A 13561-nucleotide genomic window follows, 5' to 3' on the forward strand; every position below is an offset into this window, starting at 1 on the left:
ACTTCAGTTGTTCATTGACTGCTGTCTCATATGGGCCCTGACCGCGGGCCTTCAGCAGACCAAATAACCCCTTGCTCACCAGTGACCTTGGGTCCAAGCTGGTGAGCTTTTGATCAAACCAGATGAGCCCGCACTCAAGCTGGCAACCTCGGGGTCTCAAACCTGGGTCCTCGGCATCCCAGTCCGACGCTCTATCCACTGCGCCACCGCCTGGTCAGGCGATACTCTTGATTATATACTAGATCACTGACAGAGAGGAATTCAAACTGCTGGCTTTGTAAATTTGTACCCTATACTTTTACGGAAGGACACAGCCAGTCATGTTTATTAACGGTATCTCTGTTCTCAAGGAGTGGTGGTGAAATTTATAGCTCTGCTTTAGTTTTGAGAGCTTTGGAGTTATTTAAAAAATAACTTTAGTACTGAAGTTTTCATGCTTTAAATATTTAGTAGGCTCCTGCTCTGTGCCAGGCATCATGCTGGGCTTGGTTTAAAAGATGGAAAGAGCAGAGAGCCTGCACTTGGGGAGCTCAGTCTAACAGGAGAGGCTGATGTAAAGAGTTGTCAGATGGTGTAGAAACAGGACTGTGATGGAGGTAAGCTCAGGAAGAACCATCAGACCCAGGCTGGGGGTCCACAGCCTTGCCAGAAGTTACTTGCTGCTAAGATCTGCTATTTAGCAATCAAACGTTTGGTGTACTATAAATGATGCAGTTGTTTATTGCACACAATTTAGATTTTATTACTCTGCCCTTAATTTCGGGCTTTGATGATATCCTTAATGGTATTTCTCCTCCAGTTTTAACTTCCTATTTTAACATCATGAAATAAAAGTATAAAACATTGTACAAATATACTTTTTACTACATGGAGATAGAATGATACATTTGTGTTTTTACCAGAACCTGTATCACCAACGGCTAGCCTCTGTATTAATGGCTTTCCACGGGGATTTTCTACTACTCCTATGAGGTTTTATTGTGAATAAAAAAAGCTCACAAGTCATATCAACCACAGCAGATTTATATGTATCTTAATATTTCTGTTCAGCTGCTTTGGAGAACTACTAAGAAATACAAAATCACCTCAGTCAGGAGTTTTGAGTAATTTTGTTTTTCGTGTTGGCTAAAATCTCCCTGTGTTGGCATTGCAAAGATACTGTGCACTTACAGGGGTAAGAAAAAAGCATTGTTTCAATTAAAAAAAATAGCCTCTTAAAATTTAGGAAGGCAAATGACTATTTCTTGTAAAGTACAGAATACTATAATAAATAATTATTGTCTGAGCTATAATTCATGAAATTCCATTTACATAAGACAAATAATGGCAAAGGTAGACCCACATGTACTAAAGAAAAACAAGTTTGCACATATTGAGACTGACTTTTCCTTCCTCTAAACTGAATTAACCACACCAGTGAGAGTAACATCAACCAATAAAGAAAAAGTAAACTGTGCCCAAGTGTCCAGAATTCAGCCTCCATAACATACATCAGTTTTCAGCCATTTTAGCTAAGACCTTTTTAATAACAAATAACAAAAATGATAGAAGCTGCAATTACTCTGTTGTAAATGCAATATATATTATATATATGCGTGCAATATATATATATATATATATATTACTAATTCCATAAAATATTTGACACTTTTTTTTAAGTGAAAGGAAGGGAGATAGTTAGACTCCCCCATGTCCCCACCCAGGATCCACCCCTGGCAACCCCTGTCTGGGGCCAATGCTTGAGTACCAAGTTATTGTTAGTGCCTGAGGCTGATGAGTTTGAACCAACAGACCTATCATCAGTGCCTAGGGCCATGCTCGAATCAATTGAGCCACTAGCTGTGGGAAAAGAAGGAGAGTAGGGGGACGTGGAGGAGGCAGAGAAGCGAATGGTTGCTTCTCATGGGTACCTGACCAGGGATTGAACCTGAGATGTCTGTACACTGGGCCAATGCTCCATCCACTGAGCCACCAGCCAGGGCCGTATTTTTTTTTTAAATAAAAAAATAAAATGGTGTTTATCTTTTAAAAACTTTTAATTATCATTCTTACTGTTAAACGATCATTCAAAGTTATGTCAACCTTTAAGAATAAACTTTAGAGTATTTAAAAGAGCTGTTTGGAAAACTGAACTATGTGGACAAGTCCTGCCAGGGGTGAGGACGATGGAGATGCAAAGACCTGACTCCGGGGACCAGGTTCAGTGATGCAGATCCACTTTATTCAGGAAGTAAGCTAGCTTATATACATGGGTTCAGCCAATAGGATGTTACAGCGTGTCCTTCATATCCAATGGCTGAAAAGATCAGGAAGCTGTGTGGTTGGTGCTAAGTCACTACCTTATAGTGGGTGAGCTTCCTTCCTGGGTATGCCCAGGAGGGTTTTGGGAGCTGGAGTATTCTCACAGCATTGCATCAGCCACAGCTGCTAGGAATGTGCTCTGCACTCCACCCACATCTTCCCCTTCTCTTTTAATTAAGGCCAATTGGACTTGATGAATGACAGCTTGCTGTTGCTATAGCTTCTGAATGCTACACATTATGCAACAAAACCCTAGTAGAACTAAAACAACTACAATACCTATTATACTATATGCTAATAGATTAGCTGGATTAAACAATGAGGCAAGCTTCTGTAATGTTTGACTAGTTAGAAAATAGAATGGGGGTCTTAAACAGGATTCCTCCTAGGTGTCAGGATGTCATTTCCCTCCCATTGTGTTACAGAGACCTTGTAGGTGCCATTAAATACAGTTCCATTTTTATTGTAAAAAATTGATGTTGGTCAATGCATGCCCCCTTCCCACAAAGGTCCCAGCATCCAAACACGAAACAAATGGCTTGCCATGGGCTGCATACTGCATATGGTTGCAAGGCACATTACACAAATTATAACAACATGACAAATTATACAATTTCTACAATTACAAAGGTACATTTCAACAGTCTCTGAGCACTTTGCCAAAAGCACAAAATGTCCCTGGCCTTCTTTCTAGCCATGGGAAAAGCTTCCTGGGGCAGGGGAAGGGCCTCCAGCAAAGCCATTCCCCACCCCCATCAGGGTATTCCACATTGTCCAAAATCTGTAAGTCCATCCAACAAAGGAGCCAGTGTTCACTCAGGTCCTAGTCCAGGAAATCAGTCCATGCACATGAGGTGTCAGCCACCCCCTCATCCCTGCCATCCTGGCAGGTCTTACACTGTCCCAAAGAGGAGCACGTGGCAATGGCAGTCAGCATTTCCCTCTCTGCTCTGAAGAGTATGATGGCAGTCACCCCTATATCCCAAAATGTCAGTGAACCCACCAGCGTCTTAGCAGGCACTCCCTGCCATTCCAGTGGCCACTCGGCATTGCAAGCCTGGCTTCCGTTCATCCTCCCACTGCAGCTGCCACTGTTTACCTTCTGGAGTCTGCGAATTGCAACTCTGGCCCAATTCTCCTCATCCTCCAAAGATGAACTGAAAACACCAGCTCGACTGCTGGGCTCGAGCCCTCGGCTGCCACCGCCTGCACCTGGGAGTCAGTGGTTACTATAGCACACACAAGCAAGAACAGAGAACCAGGGCCTGGAGGCACATCAGGGGCAATTCTCTGTGCCCGCCTCGCCAAAGCCTCCACATCCCCCCAGATGATGGGGTGTGCACGCTGGCCACAAGGTCTTCTTCTGGAGCGCTGAGGACCTCCTCCCCTCAGGCGTAGTCGGTGTGGAGAAGACCAGGGCTGTGGCTTTGGATGGGTGAAGACTGAACCACTTACTGGGTGCCCAAGAAACCCTGTCAAGCAGGTTGGGGGTTTCCTGGAATCCAAATTGGCTGAAAAACCCAAGCATAACCTCTCCCTTGCATTAGAAGAGGATGTGATCCCTGCCACTGTGCCATGGCTGGGTCCTTCCAGTGTCATTTTAGAGAGAGGGGCAAGGGAGAGAGAGAGAGAGATACAGAAAAATAGACAAGACAGACAGACAGAAAGAAAAAGACACATGGGGGCGTATAGGCTGGCCCGTGGGTCTGCAGCAGGAACATGTGTTGGAGTTAAAGCTGGGGTAGAAAATGGCATCTGAGAGGCTGGGGTGGGGCACTGAGACCCGGCAGGGAATGCGAAGTAGCGACTTCTGCTTTTCCTGGTGGCAGAGCTGATGGCACAGTTAGCAATTCGGTTGGTTTCATTTCTGCGCACTCAGCTGCGATTTTGTCAAACTCACAGGCTAAACTACTTTCCTCCTCAGTGGAGGGGTGCGAATAGGAAGACAGGGGCTCCCCAGAGAGAGGAGTAGCCTGTAGGACCTTAGGGGCCGGCGGAGGGTCCCCAGCAGGAGCACCGGTCAAGCAGGCGTGTATTGCCAATAAGGCAGGAGTGAGGCCGAGAGGGAAGACCCGTCCCTCATGTACCTCGTCCAAACTAACATGTCGGAGAGCTGGGGCCCAAGTATCCGGGTCCCAGAGTGGTGTGTCCTTAATCCAAGGATTGAGACTAGAGAGAATCTCTCAGTAAGTACAGAGATCCTTTTCACTAACTTTAACTCGCCTACTCTGCAATAGGGCGTGCAGGGCTCGAGCCTGCGGGGCTCGAGAGTGGGGTAGGTTTCCCATTGCAGAGGGTCACTCACCTGTCCCTTGGGTGCCGGTTAGGTCCCTGCCTGATGTTGGGCGCCAGTTGTGGACAAGTTCTGCCGGGGGTTAGGACGACGGAGACACAAAGGACCCAACTCCAGGGACCAGGTTCAGTGACGCAGATCACTTTATTCAGGAAGTAAACTAGCTTCTATACATGGGTTCAGCCAATAGGGTGTTACAGCGTGTCCTTCATAGCCAATGGCTGAAAAGATCAGGGAGCTGTGTGGTTGGCACTAAGTCACTTCCTTATAGCAGGCGAGCTTTCTTCCTGGGTATGCCCAGAAGGCTTCTGGGAGCTGGAGTATTCTCACAGCTTTGCATCAGCCACAGCTGCTAGGAATGTGCTCTGTACTCCATCCACAGAACTACACTTTTATTTATTTTTTTATTTTTATTTTTTTTGTATTTTTCTGAAGCTGGAAACAGGGAGAGACAGACAGACTCACGCATGTGCCCGACCGGGATCCACCCAGCACGCCCACCAGGGGCGACGCTCTGCCCACCAGGGGGCGATGCTCTGCCCCTCCGGGGGCGTCGCTCTGCAGCGACCAGAGCCACTCTAGCGCCTGGGGCAGAGGCCAAGGAGCCATCCCCAGCGCCTGGGCCATCTTTGCTCCAATGGAGCCTTGGCTGTGGGAGGGGAAGAGAGAGACAGAGAGGAAGGAGGGGGGGGTGTGGAGAAGCAAATGGGCGCTTCTCCTATGTGCCCTGGCTGGGAGTCAAACCCGGGTCCCCCGCACGCCAGGCTGACGCTCTACCGCTGAGCCAACCGGCCAGGGCCAGAACTACATTTTTAATTGCGAGCATTATACTTTGCTCTTGATAGAATCATCTTTGTTTCCTCTTTTTATGTCCCAATTATTAACCCTGGCCACATTGACTTCTGTGGTAGTAAGTTGATCTCTAAAAAAGTCAAGGTCTTCCTCAAGAGAATCAAGATTCTTTGTGGTAGTCAATAAATTCCTTTCCAACAATGCCTGAGCTTCATCAATATCTTATTCAAGGATTATATTAGCCACCAACCACAGACACATTTTATCAGGAGGAGGAACTAAAGCTTTGCAATACAAGTTATAAGCCAGTATTAATCTGGTCTCCAGTGAATGCATGGACTCTTTTCTTCTGCATGTATTTTAGAATTTCTAAATTCTGCTTAATTTCAGGAATCTGACCTTTTAGCCTTTTTTGAATTTTTTGAGCTAGGTTGAGTTCCATACACTTATACTTCTGACTATTCATCCAGCTTCTTTAGTACTGTATCCACAGTCTCATTCCCAAGCTTTTTCAAGAAGGAATCTACATCTGCCAGAAACAGGGCCTCAGGAGTCAATGGGCAAGCCACCAGCCTCTATAGCCACTTCTAAACCTCAACCATCTTTAGCGACTATCTTGGAAAATGAGCGCAACTCCTTAATGGTATTTAAAAAAAATAATCTAGTTTGTCAAGATCTGACCTTTACATGCAGACCCTACTTGTTTACTTCACTGTGCAGTTTTGTCCTCAGAGAGGTATGATTATATTATTATATTTCAGACACCCCACGGTTCCTCTGTTCCACTGCCTGCAAGCTGAAAATTAGACTAGAATTGCTAGAATTTTTCTTTATCAGAGCATGAACTTTAGAAAATAGAAGTCAGTATAAAATTAATATGAGAAAAGACTTTTTTTTTTTTGTGCTCAAAACTAATGGCCTCAAGTGGTAATTTAAAAAGATCTTATTGAAGCATTTTTCAAAACAGTGGAAGATCGATGACAGCTATTGCTTACATCCTGTGAAAATGAGTTGTAGACCCTGTGATGCCTCCTAGAAACATCTTTCAACAAAATTTTCACTTGGCATTATTTTTAAAAAGACCTACTAATCATCATTCCCTCCTCAAAAAGATGCAGTATTAATCAAGTAGCTTAATTATCCTCTTTCACTTTCTGAGGATGGGATTTGAAGCAAAGCACACTGCAGAAATAAAAGAGAAGCAGAAAAAAAATAGCTCAATAGCAATTAAGAACATAGAATTAGAGCTAGGGCTAAGAAATCTGACTCAACTGTAGGGTTTCAGAACGTCTCCTTGAAATAGTAATTTTATGGTTTTATCCACGAGAGGAACTGCAGCATCTCCTTTATGCCCCCATCAGAGACCTAATGAAAAAATTCTCACTCTAAGTGCTTAACCAGCAACAGAACCAGAAAATACAGTTTTCACAGAAAGTAGGTTTTACAATGAGTTTAGAAGGTGGAGGTTTATATCATTTTAAGTGATTAAAATTTAGATATGTCTCAGGATCCTAATAGATAGAAAGGAGTATTCTGAATTAAGACTCGTATTTTGGGTTGTCTGAATCCAGGTGCAGTGTGTCTGCCATGATACTGCCATTGCCCTTGTGTGAGCACTGTGCTGTGCTCTAGGAAGTAAGATTGGGAATAAGGTCATTCCTGGTCTGGAAGAGCTAACAGTCTAGTGGGCTAAGTCACAAACCGAGTACAACAGGGAAGTGCAACATCAGGGAGTGAGTCGCATGTTATAGGAGCGCTTTTCAGTGAGTAGATTGGGGACACTGACTCCTTGTTCTGGGATTGTGGCAGTCAAAGGGCTGAGAAGTCTTCATAGGAGAGACAGCATTTGATCTAGGTCTTAAATGACGATGAGTTTTTCTGGCCCTGGGGGGTGTGGGGGGGAGGGCGGAGAAAGGATGGTTCTAGACAGAAATAGCATCTTCAAAAACATAGCGTAGATGAAACTGGTGGCCTGTGAGATGATCCCAAGACTAACCATGGTGAACAAATGAACAACAAAAAAGGAGCAAGCATAAGGAAGTGAGGGAAGAGTGGGATATAATGAGCTTAGTTTGGAGCTTGTTGAATTTTACGTAGGCGGGGGTATTCCAGGTGAAAATGTCCAATCCACAGTTGAACATACTGCTCACAAAAATTAGGGGATATCTTATCTCTTCATATTCATTTTGAAATATCCCCTATTTTTTGTGAGCAGTATATAATATTGAACTGGAGCTTTCAACAGAGGTGCTAAGTAGCGATACAGATCTTTGAGTCATTGGTGAGTAATGGCTGAGCTCATCCAGGGGATATTTAATTCAAGAAGAGCAGATAATGGAGAGCAGCACCCCCAAGCACCATTTAACTAGCAGTCCTAATGCTGCCATTAGGAACAACTAATGCTACCGTTTATCTACATTATGCATTAAATGGGCCTTGATGAGTTGGCCCAAGAACCATACAACTTTCCATGTGAAAATGCAAAGTAAGTTCAAGCAACTTACAAAAAAACTTTGAAGCCATGAACTGTGAGTTGGAGCTTGGGCGTCCTTCCTTTTATTTATTCCAACTATATCTTCTTAGCTTCTGGCTCCAGTGTACTGGACTTTGGCAACCAATTCCTAGCATGACCTACCCCCACACTTTGTGCTTTCATTGCATTTGAGAATATATTCAGCAATACTTTATATTTCAGGTCTACTTGGTTCATTTGTAAGTCAAGTATGAAGACATACTTTTGCCATTGATACAAACTTGAGTGACTGCTGTGTGCCTGGCATGGTGCTAATTGCTCTTTTTTGCCCTCTGTCTGCCATGGTGATTGACACCAGAGAACTGTGGTTATGGTGAGTTTTTTAACTTTTCAGGGAACAATATTGGTGTCAAAGTAGCAATTGCACCTGACCAGGTGGTGGCGCAGTAGATAGAGCGTCAGACTGGGATGTGGAAGGACCCAGGTTCGAGACCCCAAGGTTGCCAGCTTGAGCGCGGGCTCATCTGGTTTAAGCAAGGCTCACCAGCATGAGCTCAAGGTCGCTGGCTTGAGCGGGGGGTTACTCAGTCTGCTGAAGGCCCGCAGTCATGGCACATATGAGGAAGCAATCAAAAGCAATCAATGAACAACTACGGTGTCAAAACAAAAAACTGATGATTGATGCTTCTCATCTCTCTCCATTCCTGTCTGTCTGTCCCTATCTATCCCTCTATCTGACTCTCACTCTGTCCCTGTTAAAAAAAAAAAGTAGCAATTGCTTGTGGTACCAGGAATGTTGATTTGGTGAGGCTCTCAGAAACACCTCTTTCTGAGGCCTCTGTGTGATATTATTCTACAATTCTTCAACTAGTTTTTTTTTTTTAATTTTTTTTTTTTTTACAGAGACAGAGAGTGAGTCAGAGAGAGGGATAGACTGGGACAGACAGACAGTAACAGAGAGAGATGAGAAGCATCAATCATTAGTTTTTCATTGCGTGTTGCAACACCTTAGTTGTTCACTGATTGCTTTCTCACATGTGCCTTGACCGTGGGCCTTCAGCAGGCTGAGCAACCCCTTGCTGGAGCCAGCGACCTTGGGTCCAAGCTGGTGAGCCTCGCTCAAACCAGATGAGCCCGCACTCAAGCTGGCGACCTCGGGGTCTCGAACCTGGGTCCTTCCGCATCCCAGTCCGACGCTCTATCCACTGCGCCACCACCAGGTCAGGCCAACTAGTTTTTATTGTAACATTTGTGAAGTGATTTACTGTTTTTATTTATTTTTTAATGTCAAGTTCATTTGAAAGAGCTAAACACTAAACTCTCTGTTCTCTGGCATGTTCAATATGTGTGACTATTATTAGAGGCAGAAATACATGTACAATAATTACTGTTTGGCACATACTGACGACACACGGTGTCCCTGGTTTTATCCAGAAGGCACAAAAGAAGGAGCTGCTCCTGTCAGAGGCTTTGTGTCTTCCCAAACCTCTAGTAATGTCAGTGGTGATGTCACAGGACGGATGAAGCCTCTGAGGAAGGAATTTTCTTAGTAACTCAGTAGGGTTTGATGGGCACGGGGATGTTCTTAGTTCATTAAGCACTGGGTCGTTCCATCGGTTTAGGATAAGTCAGGGACAGTGAGCTGGGCTGGGAGCTCAGGAGGCCCAGGCTGAGCAGAGAGCTGGATGCCTGGGGAAAAGGAAGAGGAAGTGGTTCTAGACTGTGTGTCTAACCTTGGATATTGTCAGTACTCCCTCCCCCTTCAGTACTCTGGTCCAACTTCCAACTGCCAGCACCAGTATTTGTGTGCCTGAGTGCCTTTTCTTTCCTCTGGAGCTTATTTAAGCTGCCTACCTGGCAATCCAGAAGTGTAGGAGAATTATCATCTCCCCGGGAGCAGCCTTCAGCCAGTGATGGACAGGAGTTGGTTTGTAGATATCCCAGCTCCCTTGCTCATTGGCTTGGATAGCGGATGTGTGTGCTTTACACTGGCTTTCCCAGCAAGATTAAGCTCCCGTCACCACAGTGGCAGCTGGCCCTTCCCTTCCTTGTTCATCTTGCCTTCCTTGTCTCACTTTTTTCAATCTCCTACTTGTGTTTGCCTTCACCTCCAAATAAAGCCATGCATTAGAATATATATACATATAAAAAATTAAATAAAAATAAAAAAATAAAAAACAAACAAAAAAAGAGTATATATACATATATATATAATATATATGTATGTATTTTTTTAGAGAGAGAGGAAGGGGGAGAGAGAGTGGCATCAACTCATTCCATTTAATTGTGCCATTCATTGCTTCTCATATGTGTCTGACCAGCGCTCGAACCAGCAACCTCAGGATCAAGCAACTGCCCTTGGGTTTGAGCCCTGACTAGAGCTCATCTGGTGACCTCAGGATGGAGCCTACAACTTTGAGGTGGAGCTGGCACCCTTGGGATGGAGCCAGTGACCCCAGGCTCAAGCCAGTGACATCAGCACCTTGGGACAAAGCTCTAGCCATTGTACCACTGGCCAGGGCTGTATTAAAATCTTTATTTCAGGATTTGCTTCTGCAAAAGGCTAAGAACTTAAATGTTACCCCATCTTTCAGAGAGAAAGTTTCAGGCCCCTGGCCCTCATGCCTACAAGATGGGCATGGTGAGCAAGGAATCAAAGCCAAATATTTAGCTAAGTGGTCCAGATTATGCTTGTGTACTTTTGATTTCTTTCTCTGTACTCGATATATTCTTCCTCAACACTGGGAACAATTCGAGTAACCAGGATTCTGCTTTCTTAATTACTATTATATTCCAGCCTCACCTCTCCCGATGGTGCTAAGTCATTTTTTTTAAATTATTTTTTAAAAATTTTTTCTGAAGTTGGAAACGGGAGGCAGTCAGACAGACTCCCTCATGCACCCAACTGGGATGGCACACCCACCAGGGGGCGATGCTCTGCCCATCTGGGGCATTGCTCTGCTGCAACCAGAGCCATTCTAGCACCTGAGGCAGAGGCCATAGAGCCATCCTCAGTACCCGGGCCAACTCTGCTCCAATGGAGCCTTGGCTGCAGGAGGGGAAGATAGAGACAGAGAGGAAGGAGAGGGGAAGGGTGGAGAAGCAGATGGGCGCCTCTCCTGTGTGCCCTGGCCGGGAATCGAACCCGGGACTCCTGCATGCCAGGCCGACGCTCTACCACTGAGCCAACTGGCCAGGGCCTAAATCATTTTGATGAAACATCAAATCTACCCAAGCTCTTGAGTTACATGTTTACAGCATCTCTTGGTTTATTGCCTGTAACTAAATACCTATTATTTCATCTTCCTGGCACCCCTGTCCCTTCTCCTGGGATCAGTCACATAATTCCCTTTTCCAACCACAATTTCATGGGACCTGCCAGGTGCCTCAGCAGAAACGAAAGACTTCTGCTTGCTATCCTCTCCCCCTGGATATATTTGCGTAAGGAGTGAATGCAAGGTGAAAAACGAGACGAGCGTGCACTTCTTCGAACTTACTGATAAATTAATGGAGAGAGGTAGGCTAAAAGGTCTAAGGGGTTGAACTCAAAGTAGGATCTTTCATGTTTGACTTCAAACTGAAAATTCAGCAGTCATCTTGATTGCTTCCTTTAGTCTCTGCTAACCTTGCTCCTCCCCTTGCCAGTACCTTGATTTAGGGCTCATGGCCTCCCCTGGATCACTTAGCCTTCAAATCTCCTGCCTCAAGCTGAGCTCCTCTATCTTCCATTTAGTTGCTAGAGTGTTTTCTCTAAAATGCAAATCTGATCTTGTCAGTCCTACTTATAGCTCTTCTGTGAATTCCTCTTGCCCACTGCAAATTGTTGAAATCCTTGTGAGGATTTAAAAACTGGTGAGGCTCTTCTTGTTCAGGTCCCTGCCTGTTTCTCTGGGCCTCTCCACTCACCTCCTTGCAGAACACTCTATTTTTAAAAATTAATTAATTACTATTATTATTATTTTTAGGTGAGAGGAGGGGAGATAGTGAGGCAGACTCTTGCATGCATCCCGACTGGGATCTACCTGGCAACCTCATCTGGGGCTGATCCTTGAGCACCAAGCTATTTTTAGCACCTGAGGCTAAATGGATGACCAACTGAGCTACCCTTAGCACCTGGGGCCACGCTCAAACCAATCAAGCCACTGGCTGCAGCAGGGGAAGAAGAGCAGGGAGAGGTGGTGGTGGGGGGGAGAAGATGGTCACTTCTCCTTTGTGCCCTGTCTGGGAATGGAACCCAGGACATCCATATGCCAGACTGATGCTCTATCCACTGAGCCACTAGCTAGGGCCAACACTCTATTCTTTTTTTTTTTTTTTTTAACAGAGACAGAGAGTCAGAGAGAGGAATAGACAGGGACAGACAGACAGGAACAGAGAGATGAGAAGCATCAATCATTAGTTTTTCGTTGCGCATTGCAACACCTTAGTTGTTCATTGATTGCTTTCTCATATGTGCCTTGACCGCGGGCCTTCAGCAGATCGAGTAACCCCTTGCTCAAACCAGCGACCTTGGGTCCAAGCTGATGAGCTTTTGCTCAAACCAGATGAGCCCACGCTCAAGCTGGCGACCTTGGGGTCTTGAACCTGGGTCCTGGGCATCCCAGTCCGACGCTCTATCCACTGTGCCACCGCCTGGTCAGGCAACACTCTATTCTTTACATTCCTGCAGTCAGTGAATGTCTCATACTCATGCTTACTCCATATCTTTGTAGGTACCATGATTCCCTCCTTACAGAATACTCCATGTTCCTCCCTCTGCATCCTCCTCCATGGCCTGTCTGTTGCTGGTCCCTCAGGACTGAGCTGAAGCGTCACTTCCTCTGGGAAGACTTTCCTGGCTCCCTCATACCTTGAGAAGTACACCTTATATTTTATCATGATGACCATTTTCTAATTACTCAGTAATGGAGGAGCTTGACCTGTGTCCCTGGAGTTTGAGGGAGTACAAAAACTGAGGTCTAACTTTCCTGGAAAAGTTTCAGAGTGAGAGATGGCTGGGCTGTCCCTCATGACCCTGTGGGAAAGAGGGACTTTGGTGGGAGAGGCCTGTTTTTCAGGGTTTAGGTGAAACAAAGGTGCAGGCTTTCCCGGGGCCAAGTGGACACCTAGGCTTGAGTCATCTGATGGAGTCCCAGCCCAGCAGCACTGCTCAGGGTAAGATAACAACAGAAAGAGTCTATCTGGGATTTGCCATTAAAACAGGGGTGAAGTGGTGTTTACAGACATTTGACCAATTATTGTGACCTAGTACCAGAGTGCAGTGTGGTGGAAGAGGCATACAGGAGTCTCTGAAAAACCCACAGAAAGGAAAAGGAAAGCTTTTCACCAAGGTCAGGAAAGTGAAATAATTTCCCAGGATTTTACAGCTAGGAAGTGACACAGCTGGAACCTGACCCTCATCCCACAGGATCAGGTGGGGTCTGGCAGGTCAGGGTTGAGTGGGAACGACCTCACACTGGGAGTGAAAACAGTGAGCAAGATACCAAGGTTTCCTGGAAAAAAAGCAGGTAGGGAACAAAAGAACAGCATGGGTAATATCCCAGAAGCCAGCCTCAAAGGCTTCAATGGCAGAAAATTCGCAGTTAGCCAAGAAGTGGGCACCTGGCTACTTACCTCTTTAGATTCTTTGATCTGTCCGAGTTTTTCCTCCTTTGAAGTTTCCTTGAAAAACAAAGCCTTCCACATTAAGTCTGAGTAAGTGG

General features: G+C 45.3%; 1 pseudogene; it reads right to left on the reverse strand.

Annotated features, from left to right (window-relative positions):
* Positions 1–5419: 5419 nt before the first annotated feature.
* Positions 5420–13544, reverse strand: LOC136319555 (prefoldin subunit 3 pseudogene; annotated as a pseudogene).
* Positions 13545–13561: the final 17 nt, after the last annotated feature.

The sequence above is a fragment of the Saccopteryx bilineata genome, chromosome 1 (genome assembly GCF_036850765.1).
Source record: "Saccopteryx bilineata isolate mSacBil1 chromosome 1, mSacBil1_pri_phased_curated, whole genome shotgun sequence".
NCBI classification, from domain to species: Eukaryota; Metazoa; Chordata; class Mammalia; order Chiroptera; family Emballonuridae; genus Saccopteryx; species Saccopteryx bilineata.